The following is a 26,542-nucleotide window of genomic DNA, read 5'->3' as shown; positions in this document are numbered from 1 at the left end:
CAAGGAATAACTATATCAGCCAAGGTTCTGTAATAATAAGGATACTTGCAGTTGCTTTTCATGCAGTCCTATGCAAAATCACCTTGTTCTAGTACAACGCGTTTTGCCACAGTCAGCTCAGCTCTGCTACATCTGAGAAGCGTCACTGTGCTAATGTGTAGGATGGCAGTACGCATTCATCTAAGCACTAGTCGTATGTTAGCACACACATGCGGAGCTCAGCATTGTCTCAGTTTCACATTTTACTTCTATATAGAAACTCAGTTTGTATTTTACGTCTTCTCGCGTCCACCATCATAAGTCGCTGTGTTAACATAATAAAAGGGCTTATCTTGCTTTCCTAGAAAATATATAAAAAAATAAAAAAAAACTTCAGGTAACAAACAATATTGTGATTAGAAAGAAACTGCGTCAAGTGACAAACTCAGCTCTGCTGCATCTCGACCATTGTTAAGTGCGTGTAACAAGTTCGTGTTGACCGTATGGCAGATGTAACATCGGTGTACAGTACATATAGGTGAAGAACACTTTGTTAGCAGGAATTGTCTATACCAGTGGTCTTCAATAGAGATGAGCGAACTTACAGTAAATTTGATTCGTCACAAACTTCTCGGCTCGGCAGTTGATGACTTTTCCTGCATAAATTAGTTCAGCTTTCAGGTGCTCCGGTGGGCTGGAAAAGGTGGATACATTCCTAGGAGACTCTTTCCTAGGACTGTATCCACCTTTTCTAGCCCACCGGAGCACCTGAAAGCTGAACTCATTTATGCAGGAAAAGTCATCAACTGCCGAGCTGAGAAGTTCGTGACGAATCGAATTTACTGTAAGTTCGCTCATTTCTAGTCTTCAACCTGCGGACCTCCAGATGTTGCAAAACTACAACTCCCAGCATGCCCGGACAGCCATCGGCTGTCCGGGCATGCTGAGAGTTGTAGTTTTGCTACATCTGGAGGTCCGCAGATTGAAGACCACTGGTCCGTCTGACCTTATATTGGGCACTCATTTATTAAATTCACCCATAATGCCCACATCAACAATCCAACAAGACGTCAACAAATGTAAATTTCCCATTACTGCCTCTTCCACGCCTGCCCTGTGGGTGACAGCTAAACAGAGTGGGCAGCCTATTCCATTTACACTGAATTGGTAAGTAAAAGAGGAACGAAAGCCACCCTCCTAACATGACTGCGGGCAATGTGTGCCCCCTATAAATTGCTATTGCTGTCAGAACAGATGGACCCCAGTGCTATTTTCAAGGCTTAAAAATACCAGTCACCCCTCCCACTGGCCACAATTGTTTCCTGAATGGTCACTTAATGAGCTAGAAATGGACTTGTTAATTATTGGCCCAGTGAATGTAGCTTTTATTTGCCCTAGATGTATTATTGTACTTTTTATATTTCACATCTTGTATTTGCGGTTACTTTGGCATTGCACATGTGTTATTAAAGGGGTATTCCAGGAAAAATCTTTTTTTTAAATATATATTATATCTCAACTGGCTCCAGAAAGTTAAACAGATTTGTAAATTACTTCTATTAAAAAATCTTAATCCTTTCAGTACTTATGAGCTTCTGAAGTTTAGGTTGTTCTTTTCTGTCTAAATCCTCTCTGATGACACGTGTCTCGGGAAACGCCCAGTTTAGAAGCAAATCCCCATAGCAAACCTCTTCTAAACTGGGCGTTTCCCGAGACCGGTGTCATCAGAGAGGATTTAGACAGAAAAGAGCAGCCTAAACTTCAGAAGCTCATAAGTACTGAAAGGATTAAGATTTTTTAATAGATGTAATTTACAAATCTGTTTAACTTTCTGGAGCCAGTTGATATATATAAAAAAGTTTTTTCCTGGAATACCCCTTTAAATCACCGATACAGGGCTGCCTATAATACGTACAGATGTGGAAGCGTTTTGTCTATGAATTCCATGCAGAAATTCTGCCGTGTGAACCCAGATTCCCTAGAACCGCATTACAATATTACAAACTCAGCCGAGTTTGTAATATTGTAATGCGGTTCTAGGGAATCTGGGTTCACACGGCAGAATTTCTGCATGGAATTCATAGACAATACGCTTGAACGGAATTCCTGCAGCATTTTTGCAGCAGAAATTCTGCTGTGTGAATGGTACAACGGGATCCCAGTGAAGTGTATTGGCTAGAAATTCATGCAGAATTCAGTGTACAAATTCGGCCATGCGAACCCGGCCTTAGGCTGCATTCACATCTCGTTTTTGCAATACGGCTCCCGTATCCCGTTTCTGTCCCTAAAACGTATGTCTCTAACCCGTAGGGAAACTTATGCCACTGTATATGCCTCCTCACGTTTTTAAACCGTATACGGTTCAAAAACGGATGTCCGTTTGCATAGGTTTTAATACGTTTTCCATTTTAAAAAAAAGAATACGGTTTTATGTTTGTCAACATTTTAAATAAAGTTCTTTTTATTGAATTCCCACTTTCGACGTGCACTGCGCATGTGCAAAGTTTAAAACCGTATTGTGTAAACCGTATGTACCCATACGCACGTACGGTTCAATATGCTTCCCATAGACAACCTTTTTTTTGTTTTTAAACGTATCAGGGTTGGATACGGTTGGAATATGGTTTAATACATTTTTTTTTTTTTTTTTGCTGAAACTGGATACGGCAACCGTATTGCAAAAACGAGATGTGAATGCAGAATTAGGCTGGAATCGCAAGTGAAGTTTTTTTGTCAAAGTTTTTAATGCAGGAAGATACAGAAGAGGAGAATTATCAATCTTTCCATTATACGTTTCTTTGTTTTTTGGAACCAAAAACTGGATCAAAAACTGCATATGTGGTTCCCATGCTAATTAGTTGCCCGGAAGAAAGGGTTAAATGGAAAATTTAGCTTTGACAAAACTGTATATAAACAGAGGGTATATGCCTAATGTTTTTGTGGTATAAACATCCACTATATATATATATATATATATATATATATATATATATATATATATATATATATATAATCTCTCTCTCTATCTCTATTCTTCTAATATATAGATGGTGGGTGCAATTTAAAGGGGTTATCCAGGAAAAAACATATATATATATCTCAACAGGCTCCAGAAAGTTAAACAGATTTGTAAATTACTTCTTTTAAAAAATCTTAATCCTTTCAGTACTTATAAGCTTCTGAAGTTAAGGTTGTTCTTTTCTGTCTAAATCCCCTCTGATGACACCTGTCTCAGGAACCACCCAGTTTAGAAAATCCCCATAGCAAACCTCTTCTAAACTGGACATTTCCCGAGACAGGTGTCATCAGAGAGCACTTAGACAGAAAAGAACAACCTTAACTTCAGAAGCTTATAAGTACTGAAAGGATTAATTTTTTTTATTTATTTATTTTTTTACTTTTTATAAGTAATTTACAAATCTGTTTAACTTTCTGGAGCCTGTTGAATATTTTATTCATATATATATATATATATATATATATATATATATATATATATATATAATAATTTTTTCCTGGATAACCCCTTTAATTCTTTTTCACGGGCAGAATACAGAAGATAAGGCAGTAGGTTTACATGTAGAAGACAAGATATACAGCTTTATGAGAGAGGGAAGAATTACATCAAACGACAAATTCGGCTCTGCTGTGTATACTTTGCTTGTGTGTACTATTAATTTTAGTTGTTTAAACTGTCTGGCTTTATGTAAATATGGACGAGACAATGTACATATAGACTATAGATGTAGTAGAGCTAAGTTTGCCATCTGACTTTTTTTGGCTACATACCTTATGTGCCTAGAAAACATATGAAGGTCCCATGGAACGCCATAGGCAAAGCATTGGATCCTCAAATGAGTTGTGCCAAATAATTTGCTACATCAGTATATTGCCTATTCTGTAATGAAGTAGTAAAAAAAAAAAAAAAATCTAAAATTTATATTAATTTTTTTTCTAATGTTAAATCAGTCTGTAGAAGATTTTTTTTTGGAGAAATGTCTGATTTCCATCGACAATTTACTCCCGTGCACTTTTCTTACTCTTAATGCTACTAAATGTGAAATACTGATGTAGCAGAGCCGAGTGTGGCAATGCAGTAGAATTGAATTTCCCACAGTCGGTTGATATTTTCTGTCTTCTGTTGTCTACAACAGTGTTTCCCAACCAGTGTGCCTCCAGCTGTTGCAAAACTACAACCCCCAGCATGCCCTGACCTCCTGTGCATGATGGGAGTTGCTGTTTTTGCAACAGCTGGAAAAGCGCAGGTAGAAAAATGTTGCTCAAGGGCAGTGTTTCCCAACCAGGGTGCCTCCAGCTGTTGCAAAACTACAACCCCCAGCATGCCCGGACAGCCGTTGGCTGACAGAAGTTGCATGCATAGGGGGAGATTTATCCAAACCTGTGCAAAGGAAAAGTTGGCCAGTTGCCCATAGCAACCAATCAGATCGCTTCTTTCATTTTACAGAGGCCTTGTTAAAAATGAAAGAAGCGATCTGATTGGTTGTTGTAGGTAACTGGGCACCTTTTCCACTGGGCAGGTTTTGACAAATCTCCCCCATAGACCCCAGTTATCAAATCTATACAATTATAAATAATGATCTAGATCCCTCTCTTCCCCGTTTCAACCAGTGCACATCAAGTAGTTTGTCAGATTCAAGAACCAGGAGGAACAGGATGAACAATAAAGAAGCCTAACTGATACAATATAGATAGCTAAAATACAGTAATATCGGTTTATATTTTCTGTAGTCTACAACAGTATTTCCCAGTGTGCCTCCAGCTGTTGCAAAACTACAACTCCTAGCATGCCCTGACCTTCTGTGCATGATGGGAGTTGCTGTTATTGCAACAGCTGGAAAAGCGCAGGTTGAAAAATGTTGCTCAAGGGCAGTGTTTCCCAACCAGGGTGCCTCCAGCTGTTGCAAAACTACAACCCCCAGCATGCCCGGACAGCCAACGGCTGTCCGGGCATGCTGGGTGTTGTGGTTTTGCAACAGCTGGAGGCACACTGGTCGTGAAACACTGGTCTACAACAAGCAGATAAACTTACAGCGTATGCTGGGAGTTGTAATTAAGAAACTGCCGGAGGCACACTGGTTGGGAAACACTGGTCTATAACAAGCAGATAAACTTACAGCGTATGCTGGGAGTTGTAATTAAGAAACAGCCGGAGGCACACTGGTTGGGAAACACTGGTCTATAACAAGCAGGTAAACCTAAAAAAAAAAAAGTTACTCACCATAGGGCTCCAACACATGCAAGTAACACATTCAGCTCTGCTACATCTACATGTCTGAAGTATTATGGTATAAGTAATAATCAGCCATCTCCCAAGGGGGCATCATGCCAGCATGTCCCTCACTATTAGTACTGAGAAGTATCAAACCTGTAGATCAGGCACCTGAGAAATTTATGCAGGGAATAGCTTGAAGGTGTATACAAAGACCGTGTTCTCCAGACAGCTCCTTTGCTGTGTAGAGGATATATATATATATATATATATATATATATATATATATATATATATGCCCTATGTCCCTCCTGGTCTCCCTGCTTTAGGGCACACTGAATTCCCCCGGTCGATAGTTTTTACCAGTTAACTTTTGACCCAGGTCATTAATGGGATTATCCCAAAATGTAGATATAAGCTTCACTGACAGCCTGGATTGTTCTAATAATATTGTGTTTGTGAGGGCAGAGACCATAAGCTGGAAGTTAAACGCAGAAACCAATAAATGGCATAAATCACTGCCGAAATGCTAAGAGATTTATTGTAATCATTCCATATACAAAATGTTCTCATAGTGTACGCTACCATTAGATGTAGCTGAGCTGAGCGCACTACCTGTCCATCCACAGGTGTAGCAGAGAGGCGCGTGTCAGGTGTAGCAGAGAGGCGCGTGTCAGGTGTAGCAGAGAGGCGCGTGTCAGGTGTAGCAGAGAGGCGCGTGTCAGGTGTAGCAGAGAGGCGCGTGTCAGGTGTAGCAGAGAGGCGCGTGTCAGGTGTAGCAGAGAGGCGCGTGTCAGGTGTAGCAGAGAGGCGCGTGTCAGGTGTAGCAGAGAGGCGCGTGTCAGGTGTAGCAGAGAGGCGCGTGTCAGGTGTAGCAGAGAGGCGCGTGTCAGGTGTAGCAGAGAGGCGCGTGTCAGGTGTAGCAGAGAGGCGCGTGTCAGGTGTAGCAGAGAGGCGCGTGTCAGGTGTAGCAGAGAGGCGCGTGTCAGGTGTAGCAGAGAGGCGCGTGTCAGGTGTAGCAGAGAGGCGCGTGTCAGGTGTAGCACTGCTGGTGTTTAAATCATTTAGTGGCGGAAAAATCTGAAACACATAAAAACAACTGCTACATTATTTTAATGTAGAACTAGAATAGTGACCTTAAGAGTTCAGCTCTACAGCTCTGCTATATCTGTGTTTAAATTAGTGATGAGCGGAAGGGGCCTTATTTGAGTTTGCGATATTTTGCGAATATATGGATGAATATTCGTCCCAAGTTTGCGAATTTCGCATTTTCACTATGCTCGTTCCCCTTTTTTCCTTTCAAAAATTCGTAATTAAATTCTCATAGTACGAATGCACGATTATATCTTTCACCTAAAAGGAGGGAGGGATCAGTGTCCTCTGGATGTGCCGATATTCGCAAATATTTGCATATTCGCATATACAAAATATTCGCGCTCCTCACAGACTCACGCATTCTTTGGACCGCAAGCTGGAAGCAGGGAGGGATGATCACTTTTTTTTTTTACTCTGTACACATCATTGTTGTGAGGTGTTCTGTGAAGAAGAAAAAAAACAAATCTTCATCATTACGAATATATAGCGCTATATAGAAAATATTCGTGAAATTGCAAAGTGCAGATATTTGCGGTAAAAATTAGAATTTTGAATATTCACACTCAACACTAGTTTAAATACATTCTCATGCCTGAATACAAAGATTGTAGGTTCATGCAATGTAAAAATAAATTGTCCTATTAAATATAACAACAACAACAGTAATAATAATAATAACAATATTTATAGAATTGATAATATTATTGAGCCACTGTCTTCACTTATCTACACACAACCTACAACACTAAGTTTCTGCCCTTGACACTCCATGTTTTTTACACTGCAGTCCAGCAAGTAAGTGAAGTAGAAATCCACTTCTGGCTTTGGCTTAAAGGGGTTCTCCACCATAAGGTGATTTTAGTATGTACCTGGCAGGCAGTAATGGACATGCTTAGGAAGGATCTGCGCTTGTCTTGGGGCTAAATGACTATGTTGTGAGATTACCATAACACTGTGGCTAGCTTTTTGTGAACTTGTATTTCCTGTGACTTTTTTTTTTTTTTACTACAAATCCCACAATTCCATTTTCCTCCCTCCCACACATCAGCCACCCCACCCGTTGAAACATAAATGAGCTGCATCCATTCAAAAGACCTGTGGTTTTCAATCAGGGTGCCTACAGCTGTTGCATTAGTTGCAGATTGATCTCTCTCCCACCAAGTGATCCCTCCACCCATTGAAGCAGACAGGCTCCCTGTCATCAGCTGACTAGTGAGTCAGGTCTCGGCCGCATTGCAACCTGGGAAAAATCTGACAACAGTCATTTTGTATGCTGTTAAAAATTGGGGTGAAAATCACAGAAGTATTGTGAGAAAACCGTCACACACAGGTACAGACACTATATTAGGAACTACACTAACTTTACAGCCCTTGTAGCATAGTCAAATAAAAAAAAATCCTGGAATACCCCTTTAAGAAAAACTGGACGAAAAACTGTAGCTTTGCTTTTTTTTCCTGTGTAAAATCACACATAAATGCAGAAAACTAAAGTCTAGATACATAATTATATATATATATATACACACACACACACACACACGAGTAGCTACAAATGTTATAGTAACCAGTTAGAGCAGAGTTTCCCAGGCAATGTGCCTCCAGCTGTTGCAAAACTACAACTCCCAGCATGCCAAATACTATAACCCAGTGTGCCTCCAGCTGTTTCCCAAACAGTATTTATCAAGCTGTTGCAAAACTACAACTCCCAGCATGGCAAAAAAATGTAACTCAGTGTGCCTCCAGCTGTTGTGTGGTAGCCCTGGGGGGGTGTATGGTAGGGATGGTATGATGTTGGTATATGAGGGGTTAATATTAACCCAGTCACTCGTGACGCCAGGGTGAGGGCTGATATGCTGAATCTATGTTCCGGCCTATCACCGCCCTTCCCAGAAGTGATAGGTGCAATGAAATGACTGAAGGTCCACAAGCAGATTTAACTTGAACTTGAATAACTTTACTGCAGTGCTTGCAATATCCAATGCGTAGTAACAGTCTCATATAACAGTTCTTAGGTTGCTTAGCGACTGGCAGAAGTTGCGGACCTTGCATTGAACTTATAGTCTCTGAATTTAGGGAGTGATGTGCAGATCTGTCCAGATTTAGGGGAAATATTGGGTCCGGTGATACTGCAGAGTGCTTAGGGGATGACACACTCTATAATTTAGATCATTCAGCCGTTGCCGCAAGGCTCAGGCCTAACTCACTGCGATTACTGAGATATAGGTCTCCTCTCATCAAGAGCCAGGAGAAAGAGAGCGATAAGATGGCCGCCGCTCCCTTATATGGGCAGGGGGCGTGGCGAATTTGATTGGTCAGAACGTCTGCCATTCACTTTACATGGTATCATGGGATTGCTTACATCACAGGATCTATATACATTGCAAAACCCAAAATGAGGCTAGAGATACCAAAGTGAGGCCTGGAACGCATCCAGAATGAGGCTTGGAACACATCACATGACCCGAAGGCCCATGGAAACAAGTAATTAACCATTTATATGCAGAAATAATACTATATACATTATTCTATGGATAAATTAGGAATCTATACACTATAATGGAGGCGACTAGGGGCGGACTGACTAACAGAAATGACTAAGTCCTAGGGACTCTGGCTACGGGGACCGATAGATAAATAAGTACCGAATGAAATGCGATACTGGGACACCACAGTTGCAAAACTACAACTTCAAAAATGCCCAAAAAATGTAACGTGCTGGGAGTTCTAGTTGTGTAACAGTTGGAGTCACACTGGTTGGGAAACACTGAGATAGAGTGAGAGAAAGTCCTTACCACTAGAGCTCACAGTCCGAATTGTAGCAGAGCTGAGGTTTCACTGCTTTTAGTGCACTGTGTAGCTCGAACTCTTACATATTTTGTATACATATATGGCCTCTTAGATTGTTACTAACAGAAAGGATTTGGGTGCTCAACAAAGCTGCCTGGCCTTCTTCCATTCATTCAGTAGACAACTGGTATGCGTCTTCACCCGCAGACCCAAACTGATGTAGATTTTTATATATATATATATATATATATATATATATATATATATATATATTATAGATTTTCTTGAATTTACCATCTAAGTCATTCCATTGACAAACTCAGCTCTGCTATATCTCTAGCCTTATAGTACTGGCTTTGAACAAAAGAAGTGTTTGCCCATGCAAGCTTGTATTAGAGCAATACCACAAGTGTGCATCTCTCATTATAGTTGCATTATTAAGTCTTCACGTGTCTTTGTGATGTCCTCTAGTCTTAATTACTTCCAAATGCTATAGACACAAAGTAATGATTATACAGGGAAGGAAGAAAATCCCATTAAAGGAGCCCAGATGTAACAGTCCGCCTACTACAGATGAGGACCAGATAGTCCGTCTGCCCTGGTGAGCCGCAGGAGGGGTGAGCAAGGACTAGGACAGTGTTTACCAACCAGGGTTCCTCCAGCTGTTGCAAAACTACAACTCCCAGCATGCCCGGACAGCCAAAGGCTGTCCGGGCATGCTGGGAGTTGTAGTTTTGCAACAGCTGGACGAACCCTGGTTGGTAAACACTGGACTAGAAGAAGATAGAGATGAACACATATTGGGCCTACACCTGATGCAGACAAAAGGGGGCGCTAGAAATCCAAGCAGATGCTCTGGTCTGATATGTCACTGACAGACAGAGGTTTGTTCACATTGAGGAAGAAGAGGGAGCTCTCACTGTTATTAAAGGGGTTATCCAGGAAAAAAAACTTATATACAGCCGGGTTAGTGTCACTTTCCCTTCAGATGCGGTGGTCAGCTTTGATTGCCACGTCTGAAGGGTTAATACAGGGCATCACCGCGATCGGTGATGTCCTGTATTAGCCGCGGGTCTCGGCCATTGATGGCCGCAGGGACCGACCCTATAGGGGTGTATTCGCCGTATAAGACGCACCAATTTTGTGGGGAAGAAAAAGTGCGTCTTATACGGCGAAAAATACGGTAAATTAAAGTGGAATTTCTGCCAGGAATTCTGCCTTGTGAACATAGCCTTATAGAGCTAAACAATGAGCTTAGGAGAGAACATTTACCCGCAGTTGTCACATATAAGGGTTCCCAAGCTTCCATTGTCGCCTACGCTTTCAGTAGGGTGAGCGAGAGCGCGATTCTCTTTTTTATCTCCGCAGTTGATGAGCCTGTAAACCTACTGCGTTAAGTCAATGTAGTGACTTATTATGGCGTGCCGTCTGTAGGAGAACTGAATTCGTTATTTAACAATTTAGGACTATTGTTTATGCAACACGATCCTTCTATATTGAATGAATAATACAGCTCTGCTACCGCCATACAGACTCATTCAGTGTTGCTCTATCTGACATATTTAGAAATTCTAAACTTTAAAGGGGTACTCCGGCCCTGAGACATCTTATCCAAAGGATAGGGGATAAGATGTCTCAACGCGGTGCCAGCTCACAAAAAGCCAGGTGGCGACCATGGGGCAGGAGTATTGTGACATCACGACTCCGCCCCCGTGTGACATCACCCCTGCCCCCGCTATGCAAGTCTATGGGAGGGGGCGTGATGGCCGTCACGCCCCCTCCCATAGACTTGCATAGTGGGGGCGGGGGTGATGTCACATGGGGGCGGAGTCATGACGTCACCCCCACCCCCCCACTATGCAAGTCTATGGGAGGGGGCGTGACAGCCGTCACGCCCCCTCCCATAGACTTGCATAGCGGGGGAAGGGGTGACGTCACATGGGGGCAGAGTCATGACATCACCCCCGCCCCCCGCTATGCAAGTCTATGGGAGGGGGCATGACGGGAGGGGGCTCCCTGGTCGTCACCGTCTGTTTGCGAGCAGGCCCCGTGGCGTGCAGCTCAAACAGGTGGGTGGCGAATACAAGATTATGGGGATACCCAGTGGCGGGACCCCCGCAGTGAGACATCTTATCCCGTATCCTTTGAATGGGGATAAGATGTCTCAGGGCCGGATTACCCCTTTAACGTCTAACAAATGTACTGAAAACTCAGATGTGCTTAATACATCTAAAGTTTCCTGATTCTAACAAACCTTACCCTACTACATCTGACCAACTCCACTCTCCACCAATAGTTTAGTCGCTACAGCAGTGTCTCCCAACCAGGGTGCCTCCAGCTGTTGCAAAACTACAATTTCCTGCATGCCTGGATAGCCGAAGGAGGTCTGGATATGGAGTCACACTCAAAATCAAGGTGGAAAACCACACTACAGGCTGATCAAACTTTGATCTAATGTCCGAATGCTGTCCGGGCATGCTGGGAGTTGTGGTTTTGCAACAGCTGGAGGCACCCTGGTTGGGAAACGCTGCACTACAGTTTTTCTTGTATTAGATGTCAGGTGTTCTAAATAACAATGGCAGATAGGTGTGGACTTCTGACTATGTCGGCGACTAGGACCCGGTGTATAAATCCCTGCCTGTTACAGATCCCTGTGTTCCTAATACTGTACGTAGAAATTGGGACAAGGAAAGCTGAGAATGTTATGAATGCCTCACAGATTCCTCACACTTTCCTGTACTGGATTATAATGAGTTAATGTCAGGATTACAATCAGTACGACTTATTATACCTGACACTAAGTTTACTTTGTATTTCATGATTTACTACCTGATTTACAGAGATAATCTAACTTTACTAAGAGTAATATTGTTAGTGATTTCCTTGTGCACGGTGTTGAACATGGGTTCTGACTCTGTATACCAGACTATTACTGTCAATAATACCTACTGCTGCAGAAGAGTGTGTATTATAGTCAGTCCCCACTGATCATACCTACTCCAGCAATACAGTGTGTATTATAGCCACAACTGCTTCTACCTACTCCTTTTTTAAAAATTGTATTATTATCATTATTATTATTATTATTATTATTATTATTTATGTATTATAAGCAATCACTACTACACATACGTATTCATGCAGTACAGTATGTATTATAGTTAACACTGCTTATACGTACTCCTGCAGTGTAGTGTTTATCATGGTCACCACTGCTTATGCCTACTACTGCAGTACAGTGTGTATTATAGTCACTGCTGGTCATACATACTCCTGCAGTACAGTATGGAATATAGTTATCACTGGTCATACTTACTCCTGCAGTACAGTATGGAATATAGTTATCACTGGTCATACTTACTCCTGAAGTACAGTATGGAATATAGTTATCACTGGTCATATTTACTCCTGCAGTACAGTATGGAATATAGTTATCACTGGTCATACTTACTCCTGCAGTACAGGATGTAATATAGTTATCACTGGTCATACATACTCCTGCAGTACAGTATGGAATATAGTTATCACTGGTCATACTTACTCCTGCAGTACAGTATGGAATATAGTTATCACTGGTCATACATACTCCTGCAGTACAGTATGGAATATAGTTATCACTTTTCATACTTACTCCTGCAGTACAGTATGGAATCTAGTTATCACTGGTCATACTTACTCCTGCAGTACAGTATGGAATATAGTTATCACTGGTCATACTTACTCCTGCAGTACTGTATGGAATATAGTTATCACTGGTCATACTTACTCCTGCAGTACAGTATGGAATATAGTTATCACTGGTCATACTTACTCCTGCAGTACAGGATGGAATATAGTTATCACTGGTCATACTTACTCCTGCAGTACAGGATGGAATATAGTTATCACTGGTCATACTTACTCCTGCAGTACAGGATGGAATATAGTTATCACTGGTCATACTTACTCCTGCAGTACAGGATGGAATATAGTTATCACTGGTCATACTTACTCCTGCAGTACAGGATGGAATATAGTTATCACTGGTCATACTTACTCCTGCAATACAGTATGGAATATAGCTATCACTGGTCATACTTACTCCTGCAGTACAGGATGGAATATAGCTATCACTGGTCATACTTACTCCTGCAATACAGTATGGAATATAGTTATCACTGGTCATACTTACTCCTGCAATACAGTATGGAATATAGCTATCACTGGTCATACTTACTCCTGCAGTACAGGATGTAATATAGTTATCACTGGTCATACTTACTCCTGCAGTACAGTATGGAATATAGTTATCACTGGTCATACTTACTCCTGCAGTACAGGATGAAATATAGTTATCACTGGTCATACTTACTCCTGCAGTACAGGATGTAATATAGTTATCACTGGTCATACTTACTCCTGCAGTACAGTATGGAATATAGTTATCACTGGTCATACTTACTCCTGCAGTACAGGATGAAATATAGTTATCACTGGTCATACTTACTCCTGCAGTACAGTATGGAATATAGTTATCACTGGTCATACTTACTCCTGCAGTGCAGTATGGAATATAGTTATCACTGGTCATACTTACTCCTGCAGTACAGTATGAAATATAGTTATCACTGGTCATACTTACTCCTGCAGTACAGGATGTAATATAGTTATCACTGGTCATACTTACTCCTGCAGTACAGTATGGAATATAGTTATCACTGGTCATACTTACTCCTGCAGTACAGGATGAAATATAGTTATCACTGGTCATACTTACTCCTGCAGTACAGTATGGCATATAGTTATCACTGGTCATACTTACTCCTGCACTACAGGATGTAATATAGTTATCACTGGTCATACTTACTCCTGCAGTACAGTATGGAATATAGTTATCACTGGTCATACTTACTCCTGCAGTACAGTATGGAATATAGTTATCACTGGTCATACTTACTCCTGCAGTACAGGATGTAATATAGTTATCACTGGTCATACTTACTCCTGCAGTACAGGATGTAATATAGTTATCACTGGTCATACATACTCCTGCAGTACAGTATGGAATATAGTTATCACTGGTCATACATACTCCTGCAGTACAGGATGGAATATAGTTATCACTGGTCATACTTACTCCTGCAGTACAGGATGTAATATAGTTATCACTGGTCATACTTACTCCTGCAGTACAGTATGTAATATAGTTATCACTGGTCATACTTACTCCTGCAGTACAGGATGGAATATAGTTATCACTGGTCATACTTACTCCTGCAGTACAGTATGGAATATAGTTATCACTGGTCATACTTACTCCTGCACTACAGGATGTAATATAGTTATCACTGGTCATACTTACTCCTGCAGTACAGGATGTAATATAGTTATCACTGGTCATACTTACTCCTGCAGTACAGTATGGAATATAGTTATCACTGGTCATACTTACTCCTGCAGTACAGTATGGAATATAGTTATCACTGGTCATACTTACTCCTGCAGTACAGGATGTAATATAGTTATCACTGGTCATACTTACTCCTGCAGTACAGGATGTAATATAGTTATCACTGGTCATACTTACTCCTGCAATACAGTATGGAATATAGTTATCACTGGTCATACTTACTCCTGCAGTACAGTATGGAATATAGCTATCACTGGTCATACTTACTCCTGCAGTACAGGATGTAATATCGTTATCACTGGTCATACTTACTCCTGCAGTACAGTATGGAATATAGTTATCACTGGTCATACATACTCCTGCAGTACAGGATGGAATATAGTTATCACTGGTCATACTTACTCCTGCAGTGCAGTATGGAATATAGTTATCACTGGTCATACTTACTCCTGCAGTACAGTATGAAATATAGTTATCACTGGTCATACTTACTCCTGCAGTACAGGATGGAATATAGTTATCACTGGTCATACTTACTCCTGCAGTACAGGATGTAATATCGTTATCACTGGTCATACTTACTCCTGCAGTACAGTATGGAATATAGTTATCACTGGTCATACTTACTCCTGCAGTACAGGATGTAATATAGTTATCACTGGTCATACTTACTCCTGCAGTACAGTATGGAATATAGTTATCACTGGTCATACTTACTCCTGCAGTACAGGATGAAATATAGTTATCACTGGTCATACTTACTCCTGCAGTACAGTATGGCATATAGTTATCACTGGTCATACTTACTCCTGCACTACAGGATGTAATATAGTTATCACTGGTCATACTTACTCCTGCACTACAGGATGTAATATAGTTATCACTGCTCATACTTACTCCTGCAGTACAGTATGGAATATAGTGATCACTGGTCATACTTACTCCTGCAGTACAGTATGGAATATAGTTATCACTGGTCATACTTACTCCTGCAGTACAGGATGTAATATAGTTATCACTGGTCATACTTACTCCTGCAGTACAGGATGTAATATCGTTATCACTGGTCATACTTACTCCTGCAGTACAGGATGGAATATAGTTATCACTGGTCATACATACTCCTGCAGTACAGGATGGAATATAGTTATCACTGGTCATACTTACTCCTGCAATACAGGATGGAATATAGTTATCACTGGTCTACTATCTGCTGCAGTACAGTATGTAATATAGTTATCACTGGTCATACTTACTCCTGCAATACAGGATGGAATATAGTTATCACTGGTCATACTTACTCCTGCAATACAGGATGGAATATAGTTATCACTGGTCTACTATCTGCTGCAGTACAGTATGTATTATAGTTAACACTGATCATACTTACTCCTGCAGTACAGTATGTATTATAGTCACCAACCTTCCATACCTACTCCTGCAGTAACATATCTGATTTGGATTTTGATGCAACACAGTGCAGTTCCTGCAACAACACAAAGGCTGATCCTTTTGGCAGCCTATAGCTATGCAGGATGTGCAAGAAATGCATTTTTTGCATCCCTGTATGTGTTATTGGAACACTCTAAGGATGCATTCACACCACGTTTTTGTAATACAGTTCCCGTCTCAGGTTTTTTTTTTTAATGAAAAACGGATTCCTCAAAGCCAGTCTAAACCGTATCAAAATGTGTGTACAAATTTCAACCCGTATACGGTTAAAAATTGTAAACGATTTGAAAAATGATGTCCGGTTGCATCCGTTTTTTAAGAAAAAAACTTGAAAGTTTTTTAATTTTCACTTCATTTTGAATAAAGTTTCACTTGTTTGATTTGAAATTCCAAGAAAAAAAAAACTGTGCAAAGTCAAAAACCGTATGGTGCAAACCGGATGGAACCGTACACACATACGGTTCTGTACGGTTCCCATTGACTCCCATGTTAAAAAAAAAAAATACGGTTTTATACGGTTTTTCAAGAAAACCAAAAAACTTGGTAGTCTACAGTTTTGGGTGCGGGTAAAAAAAACCTGACAAAACTGTATAAGACGCAAAATGGACTAAACCAGAGGTTTGCAATGTTAAGTCAATGCATGCGGTTTTCTATACGGTTCCATACTGTTTTTAACTTAAAACCGTATAAAGGAACTGTATAGCAAAAACGTGGCGTGCATGCACTCTAACATGGTTTCCAATCTGTGGCTCCCCAGCAAATACAAAACTACTACACCCAGCATGACCTGACGATAATTTATAGGAACAGCCCTTTGCTTCTGTTTTGAAGCTTCGATGTTGTTAATGTTCCATAAACCTTTAGCAATCCCTCTATCCATATGGAACAATGGAAACGGACACATTTTTTATGTCTTGTGATCCCTTAAAAATTGGAACAAAATATAACCTGCTATACTTGTTCTACCGTATAAAAATGTATAGCATAAAGCCTTAAATATGTTACCAGACACTCCTGACACTTGCTATAAGAAGTTGCCCCCAAGGCTATCTCTGTTTTCGGCAGCTATAATGTGTGGAGTGACCTGTAGGCAGGGTTATCAGTCATACAGGACCCCAGCTAGAGATTATTGTGCTATCTATTGTTACGTGTAAGGAGAAAAGCTGTGGAGGGAGGGGGGGGGGTGTAGGAGAACATACAGATTTGGTAGAGGACTTTCTTTTGGTGTTAAGAGTTGTGAACGCAATAAGGAGCAGTACAAAAACCTTCAGGGGGGCCCGGCCGGCCTGGGACATTTTTTTTTTATGCAGTGCCGCGCTGGGCCTGGCTGCCAAAGAGGTAGCAGAACTGAATTATTTTGCATTGGCAGGCAGCTGAGCTGGGACTTGCTGCCTGGGGGCAAGATTTGAGGCCTACAACTATATAGGGGCAACAGTTAGCAGCAGAAACGGATGTACAACAACTATATAGTGGCAAGTTAACAGAGGGGCCTACCCAAACTATATGGAGCACCCTATATAGTTTGTGTAGGCCCCTTTGTTAATAGTTGCCCCCATAGTTGTGGTAGGCCCGGGCCCCTCTCACTATATGGGGCAACAGTTAGCAGCAGAAAGGGGCGTACAAAAACTATATAGTGGCAAGTTGCATCCCATATAGTTGTTGTAGGCCCCTCTTTGCTAATAGTTTCCCCCCCATATAGTTGTAGGCCTCTCTGAGAGGGGCCCGGGCCTACCACAACTATGGGGGCAACTATTAACAGAGGGGCCTACACAAACTATATGGAGCAACCTATTTATTTGGGGTGGCTCCCTCTGTTAATAGTTGCTTCCATATAGTTTGGGTAGGCCCCTCTGTTAATAGTTGCTCCCATATAGTTGTTGTAGGCCCGTGCCCCTCGCAGAGAGGACTACAACTATATGGGGGAGAAACTACTAACAAAAGGGCCTACCCAAGCTATATGAAACACATACCCTTAAACCCCTCTATATAGCTTTTATTGCATAACCCCTAAAAAAACATGATGTAAACATACGCCCTGCAACCGCTTCTGCAGTTAGAAGCGCGCTCAGCTTCTGAGCTTCATACCCGATGGGTCCAAGCTGCTATTGGCAGCCGGTACCCATGGCTAATGGCTGTGACATCGCCGATCGGGACGATATTTGGCATTAACCCTTTAGGCGCCTAAATGGGATAAGAATTAGCTCCAGATGGCTGATCAAACAGTGGAAGGGCCCTTAACTGCCTCCTCGCCTTCCGATCGGGTCTCCTGTAGTGCAGAAAGCCATGGCAGGCTGCACTAATGGAGTGCCAATAACACTGATTTCTATAGGATACATGTATTAGTTTCCAATAGGAATAAAATTATTGCAAAAAAAATAAAAAAATAATTGCGAAAAAGCCCCTTCCAAATAAAATTGGACCATCCCCCCTTTTTCAAATAAAATTATGTAAACAAAAATATATGTGGTATCACTTGTGTGCGTAAATGTCCGAACTATTCAAATTATTAGGTTACTTAAACCGCATGGTCGATGGCGTACACGTAAAAAAACACTAAAGTCCAAAACTGCACATTTTTGGTCACTTCATACATCCCAAAAAAATTGTATAAAAGCTATCAAAAAGTCCCATCAAAATAAAAATGGTACCGATAGAAACTACAGATCACGGTGCAAAACATTAGCCCTCATACAGCCCTGTATACGGAAAAATGAGAAAGTTATAGGTCTGTCTCCCTTTTTTACGGTCTTTGTAGTACTAAAAAGAAATAAAAAAAATTGGGGGTGGGTCAAAGGGGAGGTCTAGGGGTGGAGTCAGGGACCTAGGGGCGGAGTCGGGGCAGGCCGCAGAGAGGGCCCAGACCTTTACCTGTGTAAGGGAGCCCCAAAATTCCTGACGGCAGCCCTGCTAACAATAGGTTGGTCTTTAAAGTTAGAAAATCTGAGAAATGGCGATCTGGTAACTCCAGAAGAGGTTTAATCAAGCACAGAGCAATTTGGGCTGAATGGGAAGAGGAAGAGGGCAAAAGCGGCATTTATAAATTATTATTTATTTATTTATGTTTTCTTTTTTTTTTTTTTTTTTTTTTTTTTACATCTTTTTTTTACATCAGGGGGTGGGGGGGTCTGTGTAATTATACGTCATAATATTATTTTGTCTATGGTATTTTGTATGTGAAATTTGTAATAAAATTTATTAAATTTAAAAAAAAAAATCTCTGACCACTGAGTGGTGCTGTGCTCTGTGTGTACTGTGACAGGGGAAAGCTGTTTTACACTAACACTAATAGAAGATCCATAGACTCACATAGAGGGGAACATGTTGAGATTACACAGGCAAAGCTGATCTTCCATAGCATAATATGTTAATAATAAAAAGTAGATTAACAATAATCCTTGAGGGACAATCAGATCAACAATATGAAGAACAGTGCAAATATTGTTTACACATACAGTATATGTAAATATTTCCAGAGGTTGTCACCAGTGGGGTTATGGAATATAAAGCAGTGATCACGAGTAGAGATGAGCGAACTTACAGTAAATTCGATTTGTCACAAACTTCTCGGCTCGGCAGTTGATGGCTTTTCCTGCATAAATTAGTTCAGCTTTCAGGTGCTCTTGTGGGCTGGAAAAGGTGGATACAGTCCTAGGAGACTCTTTCCTAGGACTGTATCCACCTTTTCCAGCCCACCGGAGCACCTGAAGGCTGAACTAATTTATGTAGGATAAGTCATCAACTGCCGAGCCGAGAAGTTTGTGACGAATTGAATTTACTGTAAGTTCGCTCATCTCTAATCACAAGGGCAGAGATTTCTTTTGGACTCTCCCCCCAGGTCTGTAATAGACTTTGGTTTGGTATCACTTTCCCAAAAACTTTTAAAGGGAATATCAACTATAGACCTTGCAGCAGCATAGGGGTTTTATCTGCCTGCAGCGCCACCACAGGCAAAATAAAGCATTTCACATTGGCCACTGAAAGTATCGGCATATCATGCACTGTCGTGCTGGGTCTGCCATATTGAGAGACCGTCTTTATAGCTGCTCTTTTCTGTTCTTGGGAATCTCCTCTATGTTATAGCAGATCTGTTATATTAATGCAGTGTTTCCCAATCAGGGTGCCTCCAGCTGTGGCCAAACTACAACTCCCAGCATGCCCGGACAGCCGAAGGCTGTCCGGGCATGCTGGGAGTTGTAGTTTGGCCATAGCTGGAGGCACCCTGGTTGGGAAACGCTGTATTAATGAATATTCTGCACAATATTGTAAACTCTTAGTAGCCAAAATGGCACAAAAACATTTTGTGGCATTTGACTAACAGTGGACTCAATTTGGGGGTGCTATACCCTTTCACTACCCTCTGCCCTCACCCCCTTGAAGATGGGGGTTAACAGGCTCCTTTGTTCACCTGGATAGGCACCGCAAACATTACAGAGATGGGTGGAGAGAGGATGGGCTTGGCTCCATTGTTTTGGGCCACCAGTAGTATGGGGCTATATCTGTAATATAAATAATATATACATTCATTGTATATCACAATTCATGGAACAACCAATGAGCAGCCATCAAGTTGCACTGTACTTGCCATAGACTTAGATGTGCGGCCACCTCCCTACAGAAATCTATGGGGACAGCAGCCACACAGAATTTGCAAACAGGGGGCACATGATAAGTAAGGGTCCCATGTAACATGGAAATAGCCCCCTTGAAGGTGTATTCCAGGGAGGAAAAAAAACATTTATATATCAACTGGCTCCAGAAAGTTAAACAGATTTGTAAATTACTTCTATTAAAAAAATCTTAATCCTTCCAATAATTCTCAGCTGCTGAAGTTGAGTTGTTCTTTTCGGTCTGGCCATAGTGCTCTCTGCTGACATCTCTGCTTGTCTCGGGAACTGCACAGAGTAATATAGATTGGCTATGGGGATTTGCTTCTACTTTGGACAGTTCCCGAGACATGTGTTGTCAGAGAGCACTTAGACAGAAAAGAACAACTCAACTTCATCAGCTGATAATTATTAGAAGTTTTTTCCTGGATAACCCCTTTAAATTAAGTAAGAAATGACTGGTTCTGTAAATGTGAAAATAATTTTCTTTTTAGTCATAACCAATTCTTCCAGTAATGGAAATGCTGATTTTTCTGTCTCATCCCATGATGCAGTTCTCTACATAAGGACTGGGGAATGAGGTCAGTTTATGAGGGTCTGAATCAGTTTGATTCTAGAATGAAAAAACAATGATTTTCCTTTTGGGGGTATAGACCAGTGACCTGCAGCTTGTAGATCTCCGGCTTCTGCATTTCTCAGAATGGTGGGAGTTGTAACTTTATAGGAGCTGGAAATCCACAGGTTGGAGACCACAAGTATAGGACCCATTCTCACTTGAATGAGTTTGCTTTACACCCTGTGGATAACTGTCTAGACTGTCTACCTTGAAGTCTACCTTGGTTTTACAATGTTGTCTTCCTTTCCAAATTCTCATTACCATCATCACAGACAGGGGTTCTTTACTGTAAGAGCAGTGAGACTATGGAACTCTCTGCCACATAGTCTGACTTCTGGATGCTATATGTATGGGAATAGAATGTAGATCCAGGGATTTATTGTAATACTGTTGGAGTCAGGAAGGAAATTTTCCTCTGGGGCAGTTGACCATATAGGGAGTATTTGCCTCCTTATGGATCAACACAGTCCATCAACACTTAAAGGGGTAATCTGGTGCTTAGACATCTTATCCCCCTATCCAAAGGATAGGGGATAAGATGCCTGATCGCGGGGGTCCCGCTGCAGGGGACCCCCGTGATCTTGCACACCGCACCCCGTTAAAATCAGTCCCTGGAGCGTGTTCGCTCCAGGTCTGATTACTGTCGATCATGGGGCCGGAGCATTGTGACTTCACTGCTCCGTCCCCATGTGACGTTATGCTCCGCCTCCTCAATGCAAGCCTATGGGAGGGGGCGTAACAGCTGCATTGCTCCATAGACTTGCATTGAGGGGGCGGGACGTGATGTCACACAAGGGCGGAGTCGTGACGTCACGATCTTCCGTTCCCATGGTCGGGAGCCAGAACCTCCAGCGCTGCCAGAAGCAGATACAGGTGGGTGCTGCATGCTATATTGCGGGGGTCCCCAGCTGCGGGACCCCCGCGATCAGACATCTTATCCCAATATTCATCTCAATTAGCTGATTGTGTATGATTTGCTTTAGAATTATTGATTTTTTTTTTTTGTGTGTTTTCCCTTACAGAATTGTGGACAGTATTGGTGTACATAGAGGTGTGAACTTTTTATTGGATTTGTTCTTGGGTACAGATAAAATACTGTATATACTCGAGTATAAGCCGACCCGAATATAAGCCGAGGCCCCTAATTTCACCCCAAAAACCCAGGAAAAGTTATTGACTCAACTATAAGCCTAGGGTGGGAAATACATCATCCCCCCTGTCATCATCCAGACTCCCATCATTAACACCCCCGTCATCATCACCCTGTCATCATCGAGACCCCCATCATCATCACCCTGTCATCACCCCCCCCCCTTCATCATCACCGCCTGTCAATCCCTTCAATCAGTGGTCTTCAACCTGCGGACCTCCAGATGTTGCAAAACTACAACTCCCAGCATGCCCAGCTGTCCGGGCATGCTGGGAGTTGTAGATTTGAAACATCTGGAGGTCCGCAGGTTGAAGACCACTGCGGCCTTCGTCATCATCCAGACCCCCCCTTAAGTTTTCTACTCGCCTCCCCTCTGTGGGAAGGAAGGGTTAGCTGGTCCGGGCCATCTATGCTGCAGGGACAGTCCGGTGGGGAGGGTTAGTCGTTCCGGGCTATCCATTTTCACCGGAAGGCCCTCTTCTCCGCTCCGGGCCCGGCCCCGGACTAGTGACGTTGCCTTGATGACGCACAGGGACGTTCATGCGCAGGGAACGTTGTCGTAGTCAAGGCAACGTCACTATTCCGGGCAACATCTGGAGGTCCGCAGGTTGAAGACCACAGAAAGGGATTGACAGGCGGAGAGTTCACTTGAGTATAAGCAGCGGGGTGGGCGTTTTCAGCGCCAAAAATCGCGCTGAAAAACTTGGCTAATACTCGAGTATATACGGTACTCCTAATAACATACTGAAATTATGTTTGATGCCGTGTATGTAGTTAGATCGCACAACTCTTCAGATCTAAGGAAATCTATTGTTTGAAAACCCTTTACCAAAAGCATAGATAGAACCAAAGATGTTATTACAAGAACCAACAAGATTAAAGGGTCTCGTGAAGACTTCCGGCATCTGTGGATCTATGTTCTCTGTTAGCTATTCTGACATGTAAACCCGCCAACCCTTTTGCGCTGTAGCAATCGCTGTTTAGACTACATGGTGGTGGCCAGAAAAAAAACAAGTGGAAACTTAGCCTTACGATGATTTAATACAAGGGGAAGTATGACATTAAAAGAGAGCTCAAGCCAAAATGAACTTATTCCCTGTCCACAGGAGAGGGAATAAGTAGCTGATCACATGGGGTCTGACTGCTGGGACCCCCTGTAATCTCCGAAACGGGACCCTGGCTCTCAGTGAGGAGCTCTTGTCGTCTACTGGTAGAAGGCACGCCCTCCATTCATTCCTATGAGGCGCTCCCATAGAAATGAATGGAGTTTGTGCAGTCTACCGTGCGCACTCCTCACTAAGAGCTGGATCCCGTTCCGGAGATTGCGGGGGGTCCACACGGTGGATAGGGCATAAGTAAAATTTTCACTGGGCTTCTCCTATAACCTTGAGTAATAATACTGTACACAAGTTTCCTTATGGTTATGATAGTATTAGCGTGAGAGCAGTATATTATACCCCACAAATAATGTTTTTGCAGCTCCGCTGCATTTTTGTTCGCCTGCATCATTTTTATACTAGTCCAGACATTTATGTAAATTTAAATCTGATTTTTTTAGACAATGTAATTTTATCTCCCACTAAAAACACATGTATAAACGTGATCCAAGCCAGCGCTAATACGTAATGATATGAATTATTTATAACTAGGTGATAGCTAGACATGAGGAAACCTGCATATTTTTCTTTGACTAATTCATTCATTTCAATCATTGACCTAATATCTTTATATTTTTTTCCAACCCCATTTTTTTCTCCTCTTGGATCCATGGAGCCAATTTAAAATGAAGGCAGAACATCATAGATTTAATGCCATGTTCACACGGGCGGAACTTGTGCAGAATGTCAGCACGGAATATGTCGCACGGACATTCCTCCGCAACAGAGTTGCATTGATTTCAATGGGATTTTGCTGCGCTGTTCACGCGGCAAAATTTCTGTGCCAGATGTTTTTGCCACAGAAAGAAGCCGCAGAAAGAATACCCAAGTCTATTCTTTCTTCGGAGTTGGCAAGGAAATGCATTGCCGTCTATGAGACTGCTCATTTCTGAGCGGTCCTAGTGCCTGCCAGATTCTTCAAATGAGCGGAATACCTGCCTATATTTTCAGGCGGACATTTCCCACATTTAAACACGTGTGAACATGGCCTATGTAAGACACTCCTGGTTACACACAGCACGCTTTACAAACATCCCCCCATGTGTGACTTAAAGGGGTACTCTGCCCCTTTATATGTCTGATCATGGGGGGGCCGGCAGCGGGGGCCCCCCTGCAATCTCCGGGCCGATGCTGCGGCGTTATGGCCAGGCTTCCGTGATTGTGACATCGCGCCACACCCCCTCCATTCATCTCTATGGGAGGGGGGATAACGGCTATTACACAGCCATCATGCCTCCTCCCATAGACATGAATATAGGGGGCCTGGTGGCTGTGTTCCCCTCGTGGGGGTCCCCAGCAGCTGAATCCCCGCAATCAGATATCCTTTGAATAGGGGATAACATGTCTAGCAGCGGAGTATCGTTTTAACCTGTTAAGGACCAAGGACGTTCCGGTATGTCCTAAGACCGCTCCAGTTCTATAATGCGGGGCCACGGCGTGGCCCCACGTCATAGCGGGTCGGGCCTGGCCTCTAACAACAGCCGGGACCCGTGGCTAATAGCTCGTGGCACTGATCGTGGTGCCATGTGCTATTAACCCTTTAGACGCAGCGTTCAAAGTTGAACGCTGCGTCTAAAGTGAAACTAAAACATTGCCGGCTAGCTCAGGGAGCGGTTCGGGATCACGGCGGCAAAATCGAGGCATCCCAAACAGCTGTGACACAGCAGGAGGGTCTCTTACCTTGCCTCCTGGTGTCTGATCGCCGAATGACTGCTCAGTGCCTGAGATCCGGGCATGAGCAGTCAAGCGGCAGAATCATTGATCAATGGTTTCCTATGAGAAACCATTGAACAATGTAAAAGATCAGAGTGTGCAGTGTTATAGCCCCCTATGGGAGCTATAACACTGCAAAAAAAAAAAGTGACAAAAAAAGTAAATAAAGATATTTTAACTCCCTCCCTAATAAAAGTTTGAATCACTCTGCTTTTCCCATTTAAAAAAAAACTGTGAAAATAAAAATAAACATGTGGTATTGCCACATGCGGGAATGTCAGAATTATAAAAATATATTGTTAATTAAACCGCATGGCGATCAAAAAGTCCGATCAATACATAAATGGTACCGCTAAAAACTTCAGATCACTGCGCAAAAAATTAGCCCTCATAACACCCCATACACGGAAAAATAAAAAAGTTATAGGGGTCAGAAGATGACAATTTTAAACTTATAAATTTTCCTGCATGTAGTTATGATTTTTTCAGAAGTACAACTAAATCAAACCTATATAAGTAGGGTATCATTTTTATCGTATGGACCTACAGAATAAAGAGAAGGTGTACATAGTAGAATTGGTGGCGCAAAAAATAAGCCATAATATGGAATTTTAGGTGCAAAATTTAAAGAGTTATGATTTTTTAAAGGTAAGGAGGAAAAAATGAAAGTGCAAAAACGGAAAAAAAACCCTGGTCCTTAAGGGGTTAAAGGAGCAAGTAACAAATCAGTCACAAAGTCTTCCAAATGTTAACACATTTTCCTGTGTTTTCCAACCAGTCTTCCTCCAGCTGAGGTAAAACTACACCTCCCAGAATGCCCGGACAGCCGAAGGCACCCTGGTTGGAAAAACAGTGCCTTACAGTGTGAGTGAGTGCTTATATACATTGTGGAAACATGCGTAATGTCCATTTTTACTAATAAAATTTGTAACATCTCATCATGTTACTTCTTTGCTTGTATTTAACTACATAAAACCATCGGGCAAGCACCGGACATTTTGGAGAGACTGATCAAAACCTGCAGAAGAAAAAAATGAACAGTTGCCCATAGCAACCAATCAGATTTCTTCTTTCATTTTTAACAAGGCCTCTGAAAAATGAAAGCAGCGATCTGATTGGTTGCTGTGGGCAACTGGTCAGCATTTTCATCTACACAGGTTTTGATAAATCTTCCCCATTGTCTTGTTTATCCCTCACGCCTCCTTATGCCCTATGATGTTGAATGGAGAAAAACCCTAAAGGTTCTCGAGATGGCAGTAAACAAGCATGTCCCATATACATTCATGACACACAATTTTTTGTGTATTTGCTGCTGAATATTTCCCTACCCATTAAAGTCAATGGCCCCGATTTATCAAACTGTGTGAGAG

At 42.0% G+C, this 26,542-nt stretch overlaps 1 protein-coding gene and 1 long non-coding RNA gene across 4 annotated transcripts in view; one reads left to right on the top strand and one right to left on the bottom strand.

Annotated features, from left to right (window-relative positions):
- The window catches only part of EPHA3 (EPH receptor A3), a 434,619-nt gene that overhangs the window by 4,416 nt on the left and 403,661 nt on the right, over nucleotides 1-26,542 (top strand). The gene's annotated exons all lie outside the window — the stretch shown is intronic.
- Nucleotides 1-26,542, bottom strand: LOC130357034 (uncharacterized). Of its 2 annotated transcripts, none has more exons than XR_008889075.1 (4): nucleotides 26,501-26,542; nucleotides 6,563-6,745; nucleotides 3,769-3,877; nucleotides 1-340 (listed from the first exon to the last, which is right to left on the bottom strand). It is a non-coding gene; the product is annotated as an uncharacterized LOC130357034 (long non-coding RNA). The 2 variants fall into 2 exon arrangements; XR_008889076.1 differs by lacking the exon at nucleotides 26,501-26,542 and adding an exon at nucleotides 8,347-8,499.

This window comes from Hyla sarda, chromosome 2 (genome assembly GCF_029499605.1).
Source record: "Hyla sarda isolate aHylSar1 chromosome 2, aHylSar1.hap1, whole genome shotgun sequence".
NCBI lineage: Eukaryota > Metazoa > Chordata > Amphibia > Anura > Hylidae > Hyla > Hyla sarda.
Note: the sequence above shows the minus strand (reverse complement) of the source record. Positions and strands in the feature narration are given on the sequence as shown.